The 19919-nt window shown below is 42.9% G+C and overlaps 1 protein-coding gene across 4 annotated transcripts in view; it reads right to left on the bottom strand.

Annotated features, from left to right (window-relative positions):
- Positions 1 to 11409, bottom strand: part of RUSC2 (RUN and SH3 domain containing 2) — a 69935-nt gene extending 58526 nt beyond the window's left edge. For all 4 annotated transcript variants that reach the window (XM_004747520.3, XM_004747522.3, XM_004747523.3 and 1 more), the window contains exon 1: positions 11104 to 11409. The gene's annotated coding sequence lies outside the window, so the exon portion shown is untranslated. The remainder of the gene's footprint in view (positions 1 to 11103) is intronic.
- Positions 11410 to 19919: the final 8510 nt, after the last annotated feature.

Here is a 19919-nt window from a genome sequence, read left to right as displayed (position 1 = left end):
ATTTTATACTTGTCTTTATTTATTAGATTATCCACAGTGAGCATATTCATCTATAATAAGAAAAAAAAATACATGGGGTGCCTGGGTGGCTCAGTGGGTTAAGCCTCTGCCTTCAGCTCAGGTCATGATCTCAGGGTCCTAGGTTCAAGCCCCACATTGGGCTCTCTGCTCCGCAGGGAGCCTGCTTCCCTCTCTTTCTCTGCCTGCCTCTTTGCCTACTTGTGATCTGTCAAATAAATAAATAAAATCTTAAAAAAAGAAAAAGAAACACCATTATTAAAAAAGAAAAAAATGCAAAATATTTTCCAGAAAATATCTTTAAACAAAAATACCCAAATTTTGCTTTAAGTTTAAAGAGAAAATGTCATAGTACCTTTCATTTCACCTTTCTCCATAAAAAGACACTTAAGTTTAAATATTTTCTAGGTTAAAGTCTGGGCAGCTAATAGCATTTCCTTAGAACGATTCTCCATAATCCCTTAATCTTGAATGAGTGAGATATTTATAATCCTTATCTCTAAAGGAATAAAATCCAGTGTGGAAATTATATGCTCCAAATAACACTCTTAGACAATGGTACTTTTGCCTTCAATTCTTGGGTCCTGTACATGGGGCTCTCCCCCTGCACCTCCTACCCTCTAATGAAAGTTTTTATATTGACCAACTCTGAAAACCACTGATTAAAAGGCAGAGATCAGAGTGTAGATCTAATAGTAGTTCTGCTCAAAGTGTGGTCATTGGAGCAGTAGGATCATCTTCATCTGGGAATTTATTAGAAAGGTAAATACTGGGGTTCCTGGGTGGCTCAGTGGGTTAAAGCCTCTGCCTCTGACTCAGGTCATGATCTCAGGGTCCTGGGATCGAGCCCCACATTGGGCTCTCTGCTCAGTGGGGAGCTGCTTCCTCCTCCTCTCTCTCTCTCTCTGCCTGCCTCTCTGCCTACTTGTGATCTCTGTCTGTCAAATAAATAAATAAAATCTTAAAAAAAAAAAAAAAAGAAAGAAAGGTAAATACTGTGACATCTGGTGGCTCAGGTCGTGATCCCAGGGTCTTGGGATGGAATCCTATACTGGGCTCCTTGCTTAGCAGAGAGCCTGCTTCTCCCTCTGCTTGTGCTCTCTCTCTGACAAATAAAATTTTAACAAGAAAAGAAAAGAAAAAGAAAAAGAAAGGCAAATACTTGGGCTCCAAGCCAGACTTACTGAATCAGAATTTCAGGGGTGATCTAGGTGATTTTTATGCACCCTCAACTTTGAAAAGCACATGTCTAGAGGAAATTGGGCAAAGAGGCCAAGGGTACTCAAAAGGAAGGAGGTACAGAGCTCCCCAATGCTGAACGTATACATTTTTAAAGCATATACATTATTATAAAATAGTCTAAAGACAAAACCTTTTATTTACTATAAACCAAATGTATGGGTAGAAAAATTCTTCTTGGCTCTGGGCTAAAAAGGGTCAACAAATTAGCACAGGTCTTAGATGAAAGGGCAAAAGGTATCTGTAATTCCTGCCTAGTTCCATGAAGTTTGTTAAATTAAGACTATCAATTTTTTTTAAAGATTTTATTTATTTGAAAGAGAGAGAGGGAAAGCAAGAGGGAGAGAGTGCACACAATCCCCTGAGCTGAAGGCAGATACCTTTTTTTTTTTTTTAAATATTTTATTTATTTATTTGACAGAGATCACAAGTAGGCAGAGACGCTTGTGGGTGGGGGAGCGGTGGGTGGGTGGGGGGAAGCAGGTTCCTCGCTGAGCAGAGAGCCTGATGCGGGGCTGATCCCAGGACCCTGGGATCATGACCTGAGCTGAAGGCAGAGGCTTTAACCCCACTGAGCCTCCCAGGGGCCCCTGAAGGCAGATACTTAACGGACTTAGCTTCCCAGGTGTCCCAAGGCTATCAGTTTTACATAGGAATTTGGGAATCACTTGGTTATATTTTTGCAAAATACATTTCAGTTATATTTTTTTCAAACCATGACTGGCTACTAGTGGGTAGTCAACTGAAGACGGGATCTCAAATTCAATCATTTATGTGAACCTCTTTCTACTTTGGAATCATGACTCAGCAGGAGAAACATCTTTGTCAGTGGCTTTCAAACTGTGCTTTACAGAGCTCCCTCATGGGGCTGTGAGACAGGGAGATGAAGGAGATGAAGAGGAAAGGAGGGAGAGATGACTAGGTTAGACTCTATTTCCCCAACTCCTTGCCTGTTGTCAACCAAAACAGCTCGGATTTTATCTTTTTGTGTCCGCTTTCTTGTGGAATAAACTTGAACAAAGAAGTCCCTCTAAAAGAAGTTTGAGATTCTCTACTACAGATCTTCCCAACTGACACAAAGCCATAGCTGTCTTTTGTTCTCATGAGATCAATGACCTTTGTTAACTATCTATTACTACCACTTGGTTGGTAGAAAGGACTCACAAATGCATAATCAGGCACATGATTCTGCTTCCAGGCCTCCTCCCTTCTCTGATCACTGTCATTAGGGATGAATAAACTAATGATGTTGTAGGTTGCTGTGTTGATGTCAAGCAAAACACTTTACATAAACCAGCCTATAAACCAAAATAAACACTACATTATCTAAGAAGTTAACTATAGCTTTAAGCATAAAGAAAAGAGAATAATATTTTAAAGAAGTAGACTAGCTCTTTTACAACCAAGAGGTAAGCTTCAAAGTAGTCACTTTGAAAGACTTACTTCATTACAGTAGTGCTCCTATACAAAATATTTCTAGAACTCCTGGGATGCCTGGGTGGCTCAGTTGCTTAGGCATCCAATTCCTGATCTCAGCTTGGGTCTTGATATCAGGGTTGTGAATTCAACACCTTCACCAGGCTCCATGATGGGTGTGGAGCCTACATTAAAAAAAGAAAATCTAGAGCTCCTATAAAAATTTTAAAAAGTATGTATGTTAAAAAAAAAAAAAAAAAGTTGGGGGCACCTGGCTGGCTCAGTTAGTAGAGTATATAACTGTTGATCCCGGGATCTTGAGTTCATGCCCCATGTTGGGTGTGGAGCCCACTTAAAATAAAAATTAAAAAATTATATATATATATATATCAAATATATATATAAACATTTCTAGAACTCCTCTTTTGGAACTGCAAAAAGCCCACCTAGCCAACTCACCAAATTGTGAGGCATAATCACTGTTTTAAGCCACAAGTTTTGGGGTGGTTTGTTATACAGCAATATATAATAAGTGAGACAGAAAAGTTTAAATCAGGGGCACCTGGGTGGCTCAGTTGGTTAAGCATCTGCCTTGGGCTCAGGTCATGATCCCAGGTCCTGGGATCCAGCCCCGCATCAGGCTCCCTGCTCAGCAGGGAGTCTGCTTCTCTCTCTGCCTCTTCCTCTCTCTCTCTCTCAGGAATAAATAAATTGTAAAAAATCTTTAAAAAAAAAAGTTGAAATCATTATGCTTTGGAGGATATTGAAAGGAAAAGATTAGCCTTACAGAAAAACTCTAGCTATGCAGCTGTATCTTTTTTTTTTTTTTTTAAGATTATTTATTTGAGAGAAAGAGAGAGAACGCACAAGCAGTGGGGAGAGGGAGAAGCAGACTCCCTACTGAGCAGAAAGCCCGAATGGGGCTTGATACCAGGACCCCAGATCATGACCTGAACCAAAGACAGAGGCTTAACCAACTAAGCCACCCAGGTGCCTGTATCCTTATTTAGAATACAACATTTTAAAAAACAAGTAAATAGTATTTTGTAAGAGAACTCCATAATGAATGGGATCAGCAGTAGATCCCCAACTTTCTCGAGTTTTTGCTTTTTTCCTTAGGGTCACCTGAACCCTATCTATTTTGATGTTAGGAATACTCTGCTCTCCTGTTCTCTTTACCTGAGCATGGATAAAAATAATTTTCCATTTCTCTCTGAGTACACTAAATATAAGGCTACATTTTCTTTTTAAAAAGAGCTGTATAAGAAAAGAAAGTACAAAAGTATAAAAACAGATAAACAAGTTAAATATAGATTTTAGGATACTAAGATAAGCAAGTTAAGTATAGACTTTGGATCCTAAGATAACTAAAGTGTAACCAGAAGTTGGCTGGCCCTGTTTTCCTCTCTATCCAGTTATCAATACACTGTCTTTGACTATAGGACCTCACACAAATAAAAAACACAGCAGATTATTTCAAAGCTCAATGTCTTAACTTCCTGGAAGAAAAAAAAGACTATCCTATTAAACCAAGAATTCTAGAGAACAGAGGATTTCTTCCTGAAGCATCAAAATTTTTAAAAAATTTTAGTAAATTCCCTTTTTTTCTTTTTTTAAGATTTTATTTATTCATTTGACAGATAGAGATCACAAGTATGCAGAGAGGCAGGCAGAGAGAAAGGAGGAAGCAGGCTCCCCGCTGAGCAGAGAGCCCGATATGGGCTTGATCCCAGGACCCTGGGATCATGACCTGAGCTGAAAGCAGAGGCTTTAACCCACTGAGCCACCCAGGTGCCCCCCTTTTTTTCTTTTTAAAGATTTTATTTATTTGACAGAGAGTGAGAGAGGGAATACAAGCAGGGGGAGTGGGAGAGGGAGAAGCAGACTTTCCATGGAACAGGGAACCCGATGTTGGTCTTGACTAGATTCCAGGACCCAAGAATCATGATCTGAGCCAAAGGCAGCAGCTTAACAGCTAAGCCACCCAGGTGCCCCTTGGTAAATTCCTTTAAAAGTACACTTTTAGGGGTACTTGGGTGGCTCAGTCGTTGGGCATCTGCCTTCAGCTCAGGGCATGGTCTAAGGGTTCCGGGATCCAGCCCCCAAATCGGGCTCCCTGCTCAGCAGGAAGCCTGTCTCTCCCTCTCTCTAGCTATCTCTAAGAAATAAATAACATCTTAAAAAAAAAAAAAGAAATGAAATCTTAAAAAAAAGAAAGTACACTTTTACTGGGGCATCTGGGTGAGTCAGTTGGTTAAGTGCCTGACTCTAGATTTCGGCTGAGATCATCTCAGGCTCATCAGATGGAGTCCTGTATCAGGCTCCATGCTCAGAGCAGACCCCTTGTCCCTCTCTCTCTGCTCCTTCCCCAGCCCCCGCTCGCTCCCTGCTCCCGCTCTCTCAAATAAATAAAATCCTTTAAAAAATAAAGCTACATTCTTATTTATATACTTTGTTTCACATACAATATATAGGTTATAACTTTTTTTTTCAACTTTTTATTAATGATTCACTATGAACACTAATTAATATACTAGGCTAAAATTCAATTTTGTTCTCAGAGTCTGTTAAGGACTTGCATACCAAATTATCAAACCCCTTTCTAGTTTATAGGCAAGAAAAAGAAATAAAAGGCATCTGAGTCTCTGTTTGCAGACCTGATCTTACAAGTAAAAAACCCTAAAAATACCCCACAAAACTGTTAGAACGAATAAATTAATCCAGCAGAGATGCAGGACATAAAAATCTGTTGTGTTTCCATACACCAGCAAAGAAAAATATGAAAAGAAAATTAAGAGAACAATTTCATTTACAGTAACATCAAAAAGAACAAAATACTCAGGAATAAGCTTAACCAAAGAGGTAGAAGACTTGGACACTAAAAACTATGAAATGAAAACACAAATAAATGAAAAGATAACCTGTGTTCATGGATTGTTAAGACTTAATATAGTTAAGATGTTAAAACCTGCAATATGTGACAACATAAATAGACATTATGCTAAATGAAATAAGCTAAGCACAGAAAGAAAAACATTTCCTGATGTCACTTATATGAGGTATCTACAATAGGCAAATTAATGAATCGAAGAGTGAAATGGTGGTTGCCAGGGGCTGGAGGAGAGGGAAATGGGGAATTGCTGTTCAATGAATATAAAGTTCCAGTCAAGCAAGATGAGTAAGCTCTAGAGATCTGCAGTACAACAATGTACCTATAGCCAACAATATATTTTTAAGTGTTCTTTCCACATTAACTAAAAAAAAAAAAAGTCAGTACCACCCAAAGCAACCTGCAGATTCAATGCAGTCATTTTCAAAATCCTAACGATATTTTTTGCAGCGATGAAGAAATCCATCCTAAAATTCATATGTAATCTCAAGGGTTCCTGAATAGCAAAACAATCTTGAAACAGAAGAATAAAGCCAGAAGGCTTTGCTTTCCTAATTTCAATACTTTCTAAAAAGCTACAGTAACCAAAAGAGTGTGGTATTGGTATAAATACAGAAATATAGACCAATGGAATTGAATACAGAGCCCAGAAATAAACTCTGGCAAATCTGGTTGATGATTTTTGACAAGAATGCCAAGACTATTCAATGGAGGAAAAGACAGTCTTTTCAATAAACAGTGTTGGGAAAACTGATATCCAGAGTGCAAAAAATAAAGCTGGGCTTTTGTCTTACACTATATACAAAAATTAACTCAAAATGGATCAATGACTTAACCACAGACATAAAACTATAAAAAACTTAGAAAAAAACATAGGGGGAAAACTTCATGACACTGAATTTGGCAATGATTTTTATTGCCAACATTGCACCAAAGCCACAGGCAACAAAAAGAAAAACAAATAAACTGGTTTTCACCAAAATTTAAACCTTTGTGCATCAAAGGTCAATCAACAGAGTGAAAAGGCAACCCACAGAAGGGGAGATATTTGTCTATCATATATCTGGTAAGGGACTTCTATCCAGAATATATGAAGAACTCACATAACTCAATAATAAAAAGATATGTAACCCAATTAAAAAATGGGCAAAGATGGGGCACTTGGGTGGCTCAGACAGTTAAGAGTCTGCCTTTGGCTCAGGTTATGATCTCCAGGTCTTGGGATCAAGCCCCAGGCTGGGCTCCCAGCTCAGGGGAGTCGGCTTCTCCCTCTGCCTCCCCCGCACCTTGTGCTTTCTCTCTCCCTGCCTTTTCCTTAAAAGGAAGGAAATTCAGATACGAGCTGCAAAATGGATGAACCCTGAAGACATTATGTGAAATGAAATAAACCAGTCGCAGATAAATATGATTTAACTTACAGTGGTCAAATTCATACAGTAATCTAGAGTAGTCAAATTCTTAGAGGAAAGAAAGCAGAATGGTAGTTATCAGGGGCTCTGGGGAAGAGGGAATGAGAGTTCTTGTTTAATAGGTATGGAGTTTCAGTTTGAGAAGATGAAAAAGTTTTGTAGATGGATGGTGGTGATGAATGGATAACAATGTGAATATACTGAATGCCACTGAACTGTACACTTCAGAATGGTTAAAATTTCTCCAAAGAAGACATCCAGATGGCCAAAAGACACATGAAAAGATGCTCAACATCACTCACCATCAGGGAAATGCAAACCAAAACGACAATGAGACACTGCCTCACACCCATCAGAATGGCTAAAATCAACAACACAAACAAATGTTGGCAAGGATGTGGAGAAAAAGGTACCCCCTCTGCACTACTGGAGGGAATGCAAACTGGTGCAACCACTAAGGAAAACAGTATGGAGTTTCCTCAAAAAATTAAAAATAGAACTACCCTAGGATCCAGTAATTGTACTACTGGGTATTCCCCCTCCACCCCTAGAAAAAAGCAAAAACACTAATTCGAAGGAATGCATGCATTCCTATGTTTATTGCAGCATTATTTACAGTAGCCAAACTATGGAAGCAGCATAAGTGTCCATCGATAGATGAATGGACAAAGAAGACATGGGGCGTGTGTGTGTGTGTAAAATACAGAATATATATATTACAGGATATTATTCAGTCATAAAAAAGAATGAAATCTTGTCATTTACAGCAAGCACAGAGTTAGAGAGTACAACACTAAGCAAAATATGTCAGTCAGAGAAAGACAAATATCATATGATGTCAATCACATGTGGAAGTTAAGAAATGAAACAAATAAGCAAAGGGGGAAGAAAGAGAGACAAACCAAGAAACAGACTTTTTTTTTTTAAGAGAGTGGAGAGGGGCAGAGGGAGAGGAAGAGAGAGAATCTTAAGCCTACTCCATGTCCAGCATGGGGCCTCACACAGGGTTCAATCTCATCGCCACCTGAGCCCAAATATGAGTTGGATGCTTAACTGAGTGAACCACCCAGGAGCCCCCAGACTCTTAACTAGGGAGAACAAACTTATGGTTACCAGAATGGAGGTGGGTGAGGGAATGGGGGAAATAGGAAATGGCTATTCAAAAGTATAATTATGATGAAAAAAAAATGATTAAAAAAAAGAATGGTTAGAATGGTAGACTTTATGTTATACATATGTCACCACAGTTGGAAAAAAAGAGAGTGACGGTGGTACAGGAGGTTCTGCTATGTGTTGTACTTTTTTGTTAGAATCTACTCACCCCCATCCCACTCTCATCTCCATTCCTGGCCATCACTCTCAGAGCTATGTTGATATCTGGCCACTCAAAATATGTTCATTTTGCATGACAGATTCTTTGACAGGTACTATAATATTGTACGCCAGTGTCTGAGTGGGTGTTTTCTGGGTAACCCAATCAGACTACCTTCACAGAGCTTGCCCTTACCCTAATGTGTCATAAGCCACTCCAGTCAAGTGACTTTTAATAGGGTGCTCAGTCATTGTGTATGAGTAACAGAAGAGAAGGGTGAGTTATTGTCCTAAGTTTGCAGAGAGAAAATTAGAACGCATAAGCCTTCCCATGAACTAGGGTTGCCAGATTTAGCAAACAAAAATACAGGACACCCTGTTGTTCATCTGAAATTCAAATTTAACTTGGCATCTTGTATTTTATCTGGCAACATGATGAAGTACTAGAAGTTGAAAAGAAAATCAGTAAAATAACCCAGAGTGTTCAGGGCTCCCTGAGGTCCAACTTGATAGGGAGTCTACACAGGTTAAAGTAAAAAAGCTCCTTAAGGGGCGTCTGGGTGGCTCAGTGGGTTAAGCCGCTGCCTTCGGCTCAGGTCATGATCTCAGGGTCCTGGGATCGAGTCCTGCATTGGGCTCTCTGCTCAGCAGGGAGCCTGCTTCCCTTCCTCTCTCTCTGCCTGCCTCTCTGCCTACTTGTGATCTCTCTCTGTCAAATGAATAAATAAAATCTTAAAAAAAAAAAAAAGCACCTTAAAAATTGGTCCCACTTCCCCCACCAAAAAAACGTATTGGTCTCCATATGCAATGCTCATGTGGACTCCATCTCAGGAGCCCCTCCCTGATTTGGGTATCTATGGTCCAGGACTTACTTTATAAAGACAGATCAGAGGGTGGAGGGAAAAAAAAAAGTGAAGAAGGATAAATCAAAGCTAGAAATGGGTGAGAACATACTCAGCTTCCCGTTAGGCTGCCCTGGCCTGGAAAAGCGACTTACAGCACTTAAAATCAGGGGAAATCAGATTTTGCCCTGGCTCAAAGTGGAAGAGAAACAAAGGTGGTTAAGTATCCTATGGCACTTGTAGCAGGAGGGGCACAAGTAACAGAATACAGGAATAGTGGTGGGATCTCTCCTCCTTCCACAAAGCCATACCACTGCCTCCTAAGAAACTTCAATCATTATTTGTACTTACTAATACTCTGAACCCCAGTTAAAACAAGGCCACTACTGGTCAAGCAACTACTTGTCAGCTTATCAGCGCCTACAGCTTCCCAGCCATTGTTTCATGACTGCAGTATCAACTACTTCCCTACAGAACCTGAGCTAAAACAGGTCTTTGAACCCTGTCCCACCTTCAGGAATCTGAATCTGTTCAGGTTATCCTCCTAAGAATTAACAAAAACAGATTTCAGGCTATTCTTTGAGAACGCATCTTTTAAAAGGTTCACATTCTCATTTATTACTTACACTGTTCACATAGTGGTAATCCCTGTCTGACTCTGGTCTAATGAGATATAAATGGCTCAATATGGCCTGATCATCATACTACAGCAGTATTTAGGACTTTGATATCTATCACAGTAGGCCTGCCTGGGAGGTCTACCACTCCAGTCTCTGAGGGTTGTGGATGGGGGTATCCAGGAGCTAAAGAGTAAAATCAATGAGGACTTTCATTCCTTAACCTGTCCTGAACACCAGCTGACTGGCTACACTGAGTCAGCATTAAAGGCTGTGGCTGACCTCCAGAATTCTTCCCCAGAGGGAGTAGTTAGCCTCTAGGGCAAGAGGAGCAGGTCACTTGGGCAAAGCTCTTTCAAGATTATCTGGGCAGCCTCTAAGGCACCTACCAATAAGAATTTCTGCAGCACCCCCGCCCCCTTTTTAGAACATTAGTGGAAAACAGCTGATAGACCAAAGGTCCTACCTGAATGAAGTTAGATGTGTGAATTATAAGACTGAACATACTCCATTGTAGGCTTGCCACATGAGCATCACAAGTAACCTTTCAGATACCCCCCCCCCCATGCTAACTAGAGACACCTTTCCCACCAAAGCACTCTGCCTCACACCTTCTACATTGGGGTCATTCATTCATTTATCCACCCGTCAAATATTACTGGGTGCAAACATGTCAGGTACTGTGCTTGGGCGCTCGGGATACAAAAGAATACTGTATGGTTTTTGCCCCCAGGGCAGTGCCCTGGCGTCTGCTATGCCAGCCTGACAGTCCCAAACCAGCTCCGGGCACGGGATGACCGTGCCCTTCGCAGCAGGTAAGTGCATGGGTGGGAAAACCGGCAAAAGGTCAGGCCAAACGTTTTCTTAAGGTGAGAGCGAGAGAAAGATCTTAGCCTGGCTCCGGCAGATATCAACTCCAGAACCAGGGGCCAAAGGGGCGGAGGGCACCGACGGCCTGGCTGTGCGGAAGCCCCCGCCACGGTCGCGAGGCTGGCTGCTGGGCCGCTGCGCTCTCCCAGGGCCCGCAAAGGAGATGTGGCTACAACGATACAGCTGCGCGCGAGTCAGCTGAGGGGTGTCACCGCAGGGACAGTCTGAGGAGACGGTTGGGCTGGATCTGAGGTGACGCCCAAAGGGATGTCTGGTCCTTGGTGCTTGAGGGTTCAGCGGATGGTAGGGCTGTAAGGTCAGGAGGAGGTCGGTCCAGAGGGTGGGAGCGGACCAGGAGGGTGGGGATGAAGGGCCACCGACAGGGCTGAGGGGAAGGGCGGGGGCACGCAGCGCTTTCTCCTAAGAGATCCTTCGGAACGTGAGAGCAGTGGGTCTTCCGGACCCCGCCAACCCCAAAGAGGCGTCCCTACCTCGTTTCTCGCCTCAGCGTGAGCCTACGGTGCCGGCGGCGAGGGTGCTGGCGGCGGCTGCGGCGCCGGCGGCCGCTTCTCGCGCCCTCCTGGGGTCGTGCTGCAGCTGGGTCAGGCCGGCGCCCCCCTTCTCTCCGGCCGGGTTGGTAATGTCCGGCCCCCCCTGCAGCCGCGGAGCCGATGGTCCAATCTGGTTTTCCCTCCAACCGCCCCTCCGGACGGCGCGTTGGTTCGGTCCTCTGGGCCGGCCGTGCTTGCCCACCTCCCAAGCGGCTCACTGCGATGGGTGCCGCGAGTCACGCGCAGTGCTTTCCGGCGACGGGAGCGGCGAGGCTTGGGCCGCAGCCCCGCCTTCTGCGGCCCCTGCCCCGCCCCTTTGGGGTGGTGCCCCGCAAGTGCGGCTGCGGTACCGAGAGCCCAAGGGACCGTAGGCGCCGGCCTAGCGGCATTAAAGATAGGTATATATCCGTCCCACCTTCTCGTAAAGCAGCGGTTCTCAACCTTGACACCCCAGCAGATCCTCTTAGGGAAAACAGAAACTCGAAATACACCAAGAAAACCAAGGCTTGACCTCGGCAGAGACGGGCTGAATCAGGATCTCTGGGGTGGGAGTGTAGTGGTCCTTGGGTGGCGCCCAGGCTTTAATATTTTTAAAAGTATTCCATGCATCGCCAGGATTAAGACGTCCTGGTAAAACCCGGAACTGACAAAGATTCTCTCTTTTGACCAAAACCTTAGGCTCTTCTGAATTCCCTGCTGGACTAGGCCTGACCTTGGGCTTCCCTGGAGAATCCAATTTGAGCAAGAATCCTAATTTAGTGAGAATCCCCCATCTTTGGTATCTGACCACCCTCCATATCTTAACACCTTGGCCTGCCTTTAGCAATAATTATTAAGACTCTGTGGTTTGAATGTGTCTTTTAGAAATCCACACATCGAAATACTCCTAAACGCTATGGTATTAGTAGGTGGGTGGGGACTTTATGAAGTGATTGCCTCTCGAGATTGGAGCTCACGTGAATGGGATTAGTGCTCTTACGGAAGAGATCTCTCAGTGGTCCCAAGTCAAATTCTCCAGGTGTGGTTACCAGGGGAAGTCTGCTGCCCAGAAGGGAGCTCTCACCCATCCTTGCTGATGAAGCGGCAGAGCTGGGTTCTTGTCCCAGGAGTGGAAGAATGAATCTCTGGGACAATGGAGAGTGAGTAAACGAGTTTATTAAGTGAAGATACTGAAAAAGCTCTCAAGAGTGAGAGGGGTCCCAACAGGGTTGCCAGGGTTGGTTTTCTATAGAAAGCTAACCGGGGAATTTAAATCCTTTAAACATTCTACTGATACCACCATTGAGCAAGGACTAGTGATGACACCTTCAAATAGCTTACTTCCTTTTCAGGGTCTGGTTATTCTTTGTTGGTCTCAGGTGATTGTCATAAAAAATGACACCCATCCCTCACACCTAGGGCAGGTGGTCCCGTTTGTTCCCTTATCTCTGGTTTCCCTACAACTACACATTTTGGGGATTTCAGTGAGCCTGATCACAGAGCCCCCCCTATCTATCTCTCCCTACCCAGCCCCACCTGCCCCCTACTCACTGGTACTCCGATCTTGGATTTCTAACCTCCAGAACTGTGAGAAATAAATGTCTGTTGCTTATGAGGTGGTATTTCATTATCGCTGCCTGTGCAGACTAAAGACTTCAGTTTTGCATCCACTGCCCACTACTGTGCTTCTTGGCTAGAAATCCCTGATGAGGGATCAGAGGGCTAGCTGAAGACAAAGCACAGGTTGACCCCTTGAAACCTACCCCCACCCCCCAACTTCTGGGTGGGACACTTGTGACATTCTTCAGGGATTTCCCAACTAAATGTTAATACCTTGCTAGAGGGGAAAACAACCTTAACTTGACAGCGGCAAGACCCCTGGTATTTTGTAGGTATCTTGTAGGTAGGTCCTCTTTAGCATATGAAAGTTCTTTTGAAACCTCCCTTTTCCTTATGTTCCCCAACCCCTGAGTATATAATCAGCCCCTCCCCAAGATCCCGGGACAGCAGCTCTTTCTGCCCACAGGTCCTGTCCTCCTGCTTTAATGAACCACCATTTTGCACCAAAGACGTCTCAAGAATTCTTTCTTGGTCGTTGGGTCCGGACCTCAGACCACCAAACCTCACCATATTCCAAAACCCCATCAATCCCCACTGTCCTTGAGGGTGTTTGAGTTGAGCTAAATCCCTAGAGCACTATAAGACCCCATTGCAGTGGTCCCATACCAGTTGTGATGCCCCTTAAGGTCTACTTTATCATCTTTAACAAGTGTCATGAAAATTTTTTTCTTCAAGAGAACGCATGCTCTTCTCATGGCAGGCCGAATGTATGGGGACATTGGGAATTCTGCTGTCTCCTTCCACCCAAAGTGGGGTGGAGGGGAAGGCAGGCAGTCATTAAGTAGATAGTTACTAGAAGTTCACTGGTTTCCATACCCCATGGAAGAGTTAGAGACGAAGACCCTACCGCTCAGAGTTGTTAGGTCAAAGTCAAGAAAGCAGCTAAATGTCATGCTGTGTAATGCATCCTCAGGCTTCACAGAAGTGGTGTGAGCTGAGTTTTGAAGAATGAGTGAGAGGTAAAGGGTTGGGAATCAGGATGTACAAAGAAACAGAGGGGCAAAATAACTGGTATGATTGAAATGTGGGGTACCATGGAGAGAGCACAGCAAAGATGGTCAGGCATGTGATGAAGAGCCTCCTATGATGTACTAAAGAGTCGGGGCTCATCCTGTAAGCAGTGGAAAGACACTGAAGGGCTTTATGCAGTGGGAGGAATGACAAATGACATTTGAATTTTAGAAATAAAATTCTGGGGTGAAGTGGAGAGGGCTAGGTCTACCAGTAGGGAGATTAATGAAAAGCTTGTACAGTTAAAGTGGTCCAGGGTAGGGACTTAACCCAAAATAGGCCAATTAGAATCTCTTCCCTGAGATTATTATTCCTTATAATTGGGGGAGAACTACACCCTTACTCATGGCTGGGCTTACAATGGAAATCTGAGAGTTGTGACTATCTTTTACTTGCTAAATGGCCTAAGTAGCAAAGAAAGCCAGTTTGCTGAGAAGGATCAATCTGTTGCAAAGAGAGGAGCCAAGTCTAGACACGAAGAGACTACTCCCCAAGTTCTTGAGTGACCTTCTAGCAGTGGGTTCTCTTCTGAGGGTCACCTTGATTCCTGCCTTGGGCTCATGGCACATCTTTCTGTCCTTTCATATAGTCTCATTTTTGTCTTCAGCAAGCATAGGTTACTTCCTGTTATTTATGTTAAGGTATAATTTTTTTTAAAGATTTTATTTATTTATTTGATGGAGAGAGAGAGAGATCAGAAGCAGGCAGAGAGGCAGGCAGAGAGAGAGAGGAAGGAGGAAGCAGGCTCCCTGCTGAGCAGAGCCAGATGGGGGCTTGATCCTAAGAGCCTGAGATCATGACCTGAGTCGAAGGCAGAGGCTTAACCCACTGAGCCATCCAGGCGCCCCTGTTAAGGAATAATTTTTAAAAAGGTAAAATTGTGAGTCTTATACAAACATAAACACATATTAAAACTCACTAATTAATGAGGGGGCCAGTAAGATACTAAAACTGGTTCAGATGAGAATTTGACTTTCATAAATGTGTATTTTCTACTAGGCAAAATTAATTTGCATCATCAGGAACAGGAATCATTTGCTTTGTCATGGGCAGAAACATTCTGCATTATTACCAGTACTCAAACAGACTTGCACTTTAGAAATCTCACTCTAGTAGGAGTGTGGATATTGAAATAGAAGAAGGTAAAGAGACCAGTTAGGAAACTCTGGTAATTCTGACAAGAAGTGAGAAGCTCTAAATTAGAACAGTGGCTGAGGTGTTAGAAAAGAGAAGATAGATTTAGGTTATAGAATAGGACTTAAAATGGAGGCCCCACTGCCTGAAAATATGTGACCTTTTAGATACTGTCCTCATCACTGACTTAGTTTCTCAGAGTTCTAATTCTAATTTCTAGAGAGACAGAAACTACAGTGTGTTATATATCCACTCTTGGCCAGTTGTGTCTAAGGGTAGTGGAGTCAACTGGCACCAAGCATGACCACCTAAATTCACCCCTTCATCAGGAGCTGTGTGGGAAGTGTCAGTAATCTATGAATTTAGTACCCTGATTATCAGAGAAGAAGCCACTGAGAAAATCCACAGGATCATTTGATAAACTAGTGTTTGCATCTTTGGTAGCCAAACCATGAAGTCCTTTGATTCCACCTTCAAAATATATTCTCTATTCAACCACTTATTTCTCCACTGCTTCTATCCTAGTCCAAGACACCACCATGCCATGTCTAGACAATTATAATTGCCTCCTACTCTTCCTGATGTCACTTTGCACCCCTATTGTCCATAGAATAGCCTGAGCAGTCTTTCAAGCTGGCTTTTTAAAAGTCCTCGGCTGTTTCCCATCGGATCTATCTAAATGTCCTTCTCTTTGCTCACCATGTTTTGTCTGCATTGGCTTCATTTTGATACACACAAAGCTTGCTCCTTTTAGGACTTTTAACTAGCTATTTACTTTGCCTACAAGGCCTTTACATCAGGTTTTTGAAAGGCTAGATCCTTCTAGTCATTTAGGTCTCATTTCACATGCTACTTTCCTCACAGAAAGGGCTTTTCTGACTATAAATTATAAAGTAGCTTCCCCTTTCCTCTCCATAGTCCCTCATTGTTACCAAGTATCTTCATAGTACTTATTATCAAAATGATCTTTTTTTTTAAGATTTTATTTATTTATTTGACAGACAGAGATCACAATTAGGCAGAGAGGCAGGCAGAGAGAGAGGAAGGGAAGCAGGCTCCCTGCTGAGCAGAGAGCCCCACATGGGGCTAGATCCCAGGATCATGACCTGAACTGCAGGCAGAGGCTTTAACCCACTGAGCCACCCAGGCGCCCCTATCAGAATGATCTTGTCTGTTATTGTCTCTCCTACTAGAATGTAAGATCCATGACAGTAGAACTACCTTCTTGATTTTTGGCTTTCACTGTATCTCCACATCTAGAACAGTACTCAGATTATGGCAGATGCTCAAGAAATATCTGTTGTATGGATGGATGAAAGTGATCAGAGAGACAATGGGAGAGCAGGAGAGAGGGAGACAGGGAGAGAGAGAAGCTGGAACCTTGAAAGAATGGGATTTGTGGGATTGGGATGACTGTAAAATGACTTTATTTTGTCTTCCACTCTTTAAACCCACTCATGAATTTTCTGGTCATTTTTCAGGTAGCAACCAACACTTGCCAATTTGTTTTACTTTCATAATTAAAATGTTCAGATGATGAAATAGTTTTTTAAACTTCAGACTTTAAAATTACGTTTTTTTCCTGTCTCTGAGCTTGGCCCTAATATAGATGCCCATGTTTATTTGGGAAAAGGTGTGAAGATGAGTAGATGTCTGTTTTTTCTCCCTTCCCCCACTTGCTAACATTCTTTCTTCAGAATTTGAGCACGGTGGAGGGGGAAGAGATGAGGAAGGTTTTTTCCTTGACTAATGCTACCGCAAACTAGTTTTAGTGCTTGGCGGGTGTCTAAAACTGACTCTTTCTCAAGGAGCCCTTTTGTAGGTTCTTCAGACAGACCCTTTCTATGGGTGGAGATATTTCTCCTATACCTACTTTAACGTTAGTTACTTTAACGTGGGTGAATTCAGCTCTAGTTGGTCACTTATGACTCCTTTAGAAATCTCAAAGAGTTAGGGGTTTCTAGGTGGCTCAGTTGGTTGAGGGTCAGAGTATTGGTTTCTGCTCATGGGATCGTTGCGCTCCACATCAGGGGGGTAGTCTGCCTCTCTCCCTCTGTCCATCCCCCTGCTCGTACTTAACTCTCCCTCTAAAATAAATACATGAATCTTAAAAAAAAAAAACCCAAAACTCTAAGAATTAAAATGCAACTTTATTGAAGTATAATTTACTTACATACAATAAAATTCACAGATACTAAGTGTACGGTTTGATGAGTTTTGACAAATATATACACCCATGTAAACACTTCCAAAATCTAGATACAGCTAATTTACCTCATGCCCCTTCACAGGCAATCAATCCCACCCTCCGGTGACCTTTAATTAATCAGAAATCTCTAAGCATTTGACAGCAGATCTATTGCTTCCTTCTGCTGAGATCTCCTCAGCTTTTCTGCTCTCTCTGGCAGAATAAAGAAACTAGCTAACTAGGTCTGTTAGATGGCCCATAAGTAGGTGGTCTATGGGGAGTTTCCATTCATCCCTTTGTCCCGAAAAACACAGTGTAGGGAGTATAGGCCCATCTCACTATAGCCACCAGCAGCCACCACTTCTAGCTCTGTCATAAAACAGATAGCTGATTGTTCTCCTGCTTTTTAGATTTTCCAGGTATGAGTTAGGTGTGCATTCTCTGTATCCCCCAAACACATTTATCATATCAGTCTCTCCAAATAATTTCTTTAAAACCCTCCCAACGTGAACTGAACTGAGGGTAGACTCAAAGCCCCCTAGCAATTCTCTCCATAGATCCCTTATCAATGTCTGAATCTCTGGACCTTTTCTCAAGGTGGGTAGGTGATTAAAAGTTGCACATAAAAGTTGTTTTTCACACTCCCCTTTTCCAAGTCTTGCATGGCCATCTCACCCCTCAGTGTGCAATATGGCATGTGCTATCTTGGATCCTCAGCAGAGATGGAGACTCATATCTCCCAAGATGCACATAAACCACTGGGAGAGGATGCTGATTGTTCAGGAACATTGGAGGATACTTAAGGTCCAAATTATTTTCTTACAAATGCCTTATAAGGGAGACCAGACCATGAGTGGCCATGTTTCATAAAAAGAGACCCCTAAAGTATAACTGAGCACTAGATACCAAAGGATAAGATTCATTTTGAAAGGACAGGGTAAGGGGTTCCTGGGTGGCTCAGCTTGTGGGGTAACTGCCTTTAGCTCAGGTCATGGTCCTGGAGTTCCAGAATCAAGTCCTACCTCCAGCTCCCTGCTCAGCAGGGAGTCTGCTTCTCCCTCTGACCTCTCCCTTCTCATGTTCTCTCTCTAATTCTCTCTCTCTCAAATAAATAAATAAAAATAAAATCTAAAAAAAAAAAAAAAAGGACAGGGTAAGAGGCAAGTTTAGGACAAATGAAAAGTAGGAGGGGCGCCTGGGTGGCTCAGTGGGTTAGGGCCTCTGCCTTCAGCTCTAGTCATGATCCCAGGGTCCTGGAATGGAGCCCCACATGGGGCTGTCTGCTCAGCGGGGAGCCTGCCCCCCCCCACCTGCCTCTCTGCCTACTTGTGATCTCTGTCTGTCAAATAAATAAATAAAATCTTAAAAAAAAAAAAAAAAGAATGGACAGGATTAGAAGAAGGAAAGGGAGGAGTCCAGAAAGACTTTAGTTTTCTGATTTGAGCCAGTGGGTGGTGATGCTGTTCAGGAAAGAAGAAAACCAGGCAGAGAAGCACATATGTTTCATTTGTTCATTCTTTGACAGACATTTATTGAAGTCCTATTATATGCTGTGAATAGACAAGTATATCAATGATTCCAATGCCCTGTGATAAAGTGTCACTGAGAGAGTTATTAACAGGGAAGCAAGTAAATACATAGGAAAGGTAGATAAGTCACACTGAGGGAATTCGGGGAAGCTTTTGGAAGAGGTTGCCTAACCTGATCTTTCAAAAAAAAAAGAAAAATCAGGTGCCTGAGTGGCTAAGTGGGTTAAGCTTCTGTCTTTGGCTCAGGTCATGATCTCAGGTTCCTGGGATCAAGTCCCACATTGGGCTCTCTGCTCAGCAAGGAGCCTGCTTTCCCTTCTCTCCCTCTGCCTGCCTCTCTGCCTACTTGTGATCTCTGTCAAAGAAATAGATTTTTAAAAATCTTTTTAAAAAATTGAGGGGAAATGCACATAACATACAATTCACCATTTCAAAGTACACAATTCAGTGGCATTAGTACATTCATAATGGTTTCCAACCATCACCTCTATCTAGTTCCAACTATTGTTTTGAAGGGGGCCTAGGACTTTGCTACACGAAGAAGGGAGTGAGGGAAAACATTTTAGGATATGAGAATAACATGTTTGATGACATGAAGACCAGATGTGGCATGGCTGGAGTGACTACAGGTGGGGGAGTAGTAGAAGGCAAGGCTAGAGAGGGCCCAACAATAAAATGTCCAAATTTTAACTTTATCTAGAAGGCACAGAAAGCCACTAAGGGGTACAAAGTCGGGGTTTGACATGATCAACTTTGCTATTTATTTATTTATTTAAAGATTTTATTTATTTATTTGACAGAGATCACAAGTAGGCGGGGGGGGGGGGGGGGGGGGGAAGGGAAGCAGGCTCCCTGCTGAGCAGAGAGTCATCGGGCCACAGGGCTGGATCCCAGGACTCTGGGATCAGGACCTGAGCCGAAGGCAGAGGCTTTAACCCACTGAGCCACCCAGGCGCCCATCAAATTTGCTATTTATAAATATTACTCTGGAAGTAGTATTGGTGGGATGCTTTAGATAGGGGAAAATGAGGAACGTGAGTTGGGAGATTTTATGCAATAATTCAGATGAAAGATGATCGAAGTCTGAACAAGAGTAGTAATGATGGAGGGAACCGAAAACAAGACATAATAGAGGCAGAGTTTACATTTCTTTTTTTTTTTTAAGATTTTATTTATTTATTTGACACAGAGATACACAGCCAGAGAAGGAACACAAGCAAGGTGAGTGGGAGAGGGAGAAGCCGGCTTCCCACTGAGTGGGGAGCCTGACACGGGGCTTGATCACAGGATCCTGG

This window comes from Mustela putorius, unplaced genomic scaffold, assembly GCF_011764305.1.
Source record: "Mustela putorius furo isolate JIRA1106 unplaced genomic scaffold, ASM1176430v1.1 tig00000580_pilon_pilon_pilon, whole genome shotgun sequence".
NCBI classification, from domain to species: Eukaryota; Metazoa; Chordata; class Mammalia; order Carnivora; family Mustelidae; genus Mustela; species Mustela putorius.
The sequence above is the reverse complement of the archived record's forward strand: the minus strand, read 5'-3'. Positions and strand labels throughout refer to the sequence as shown.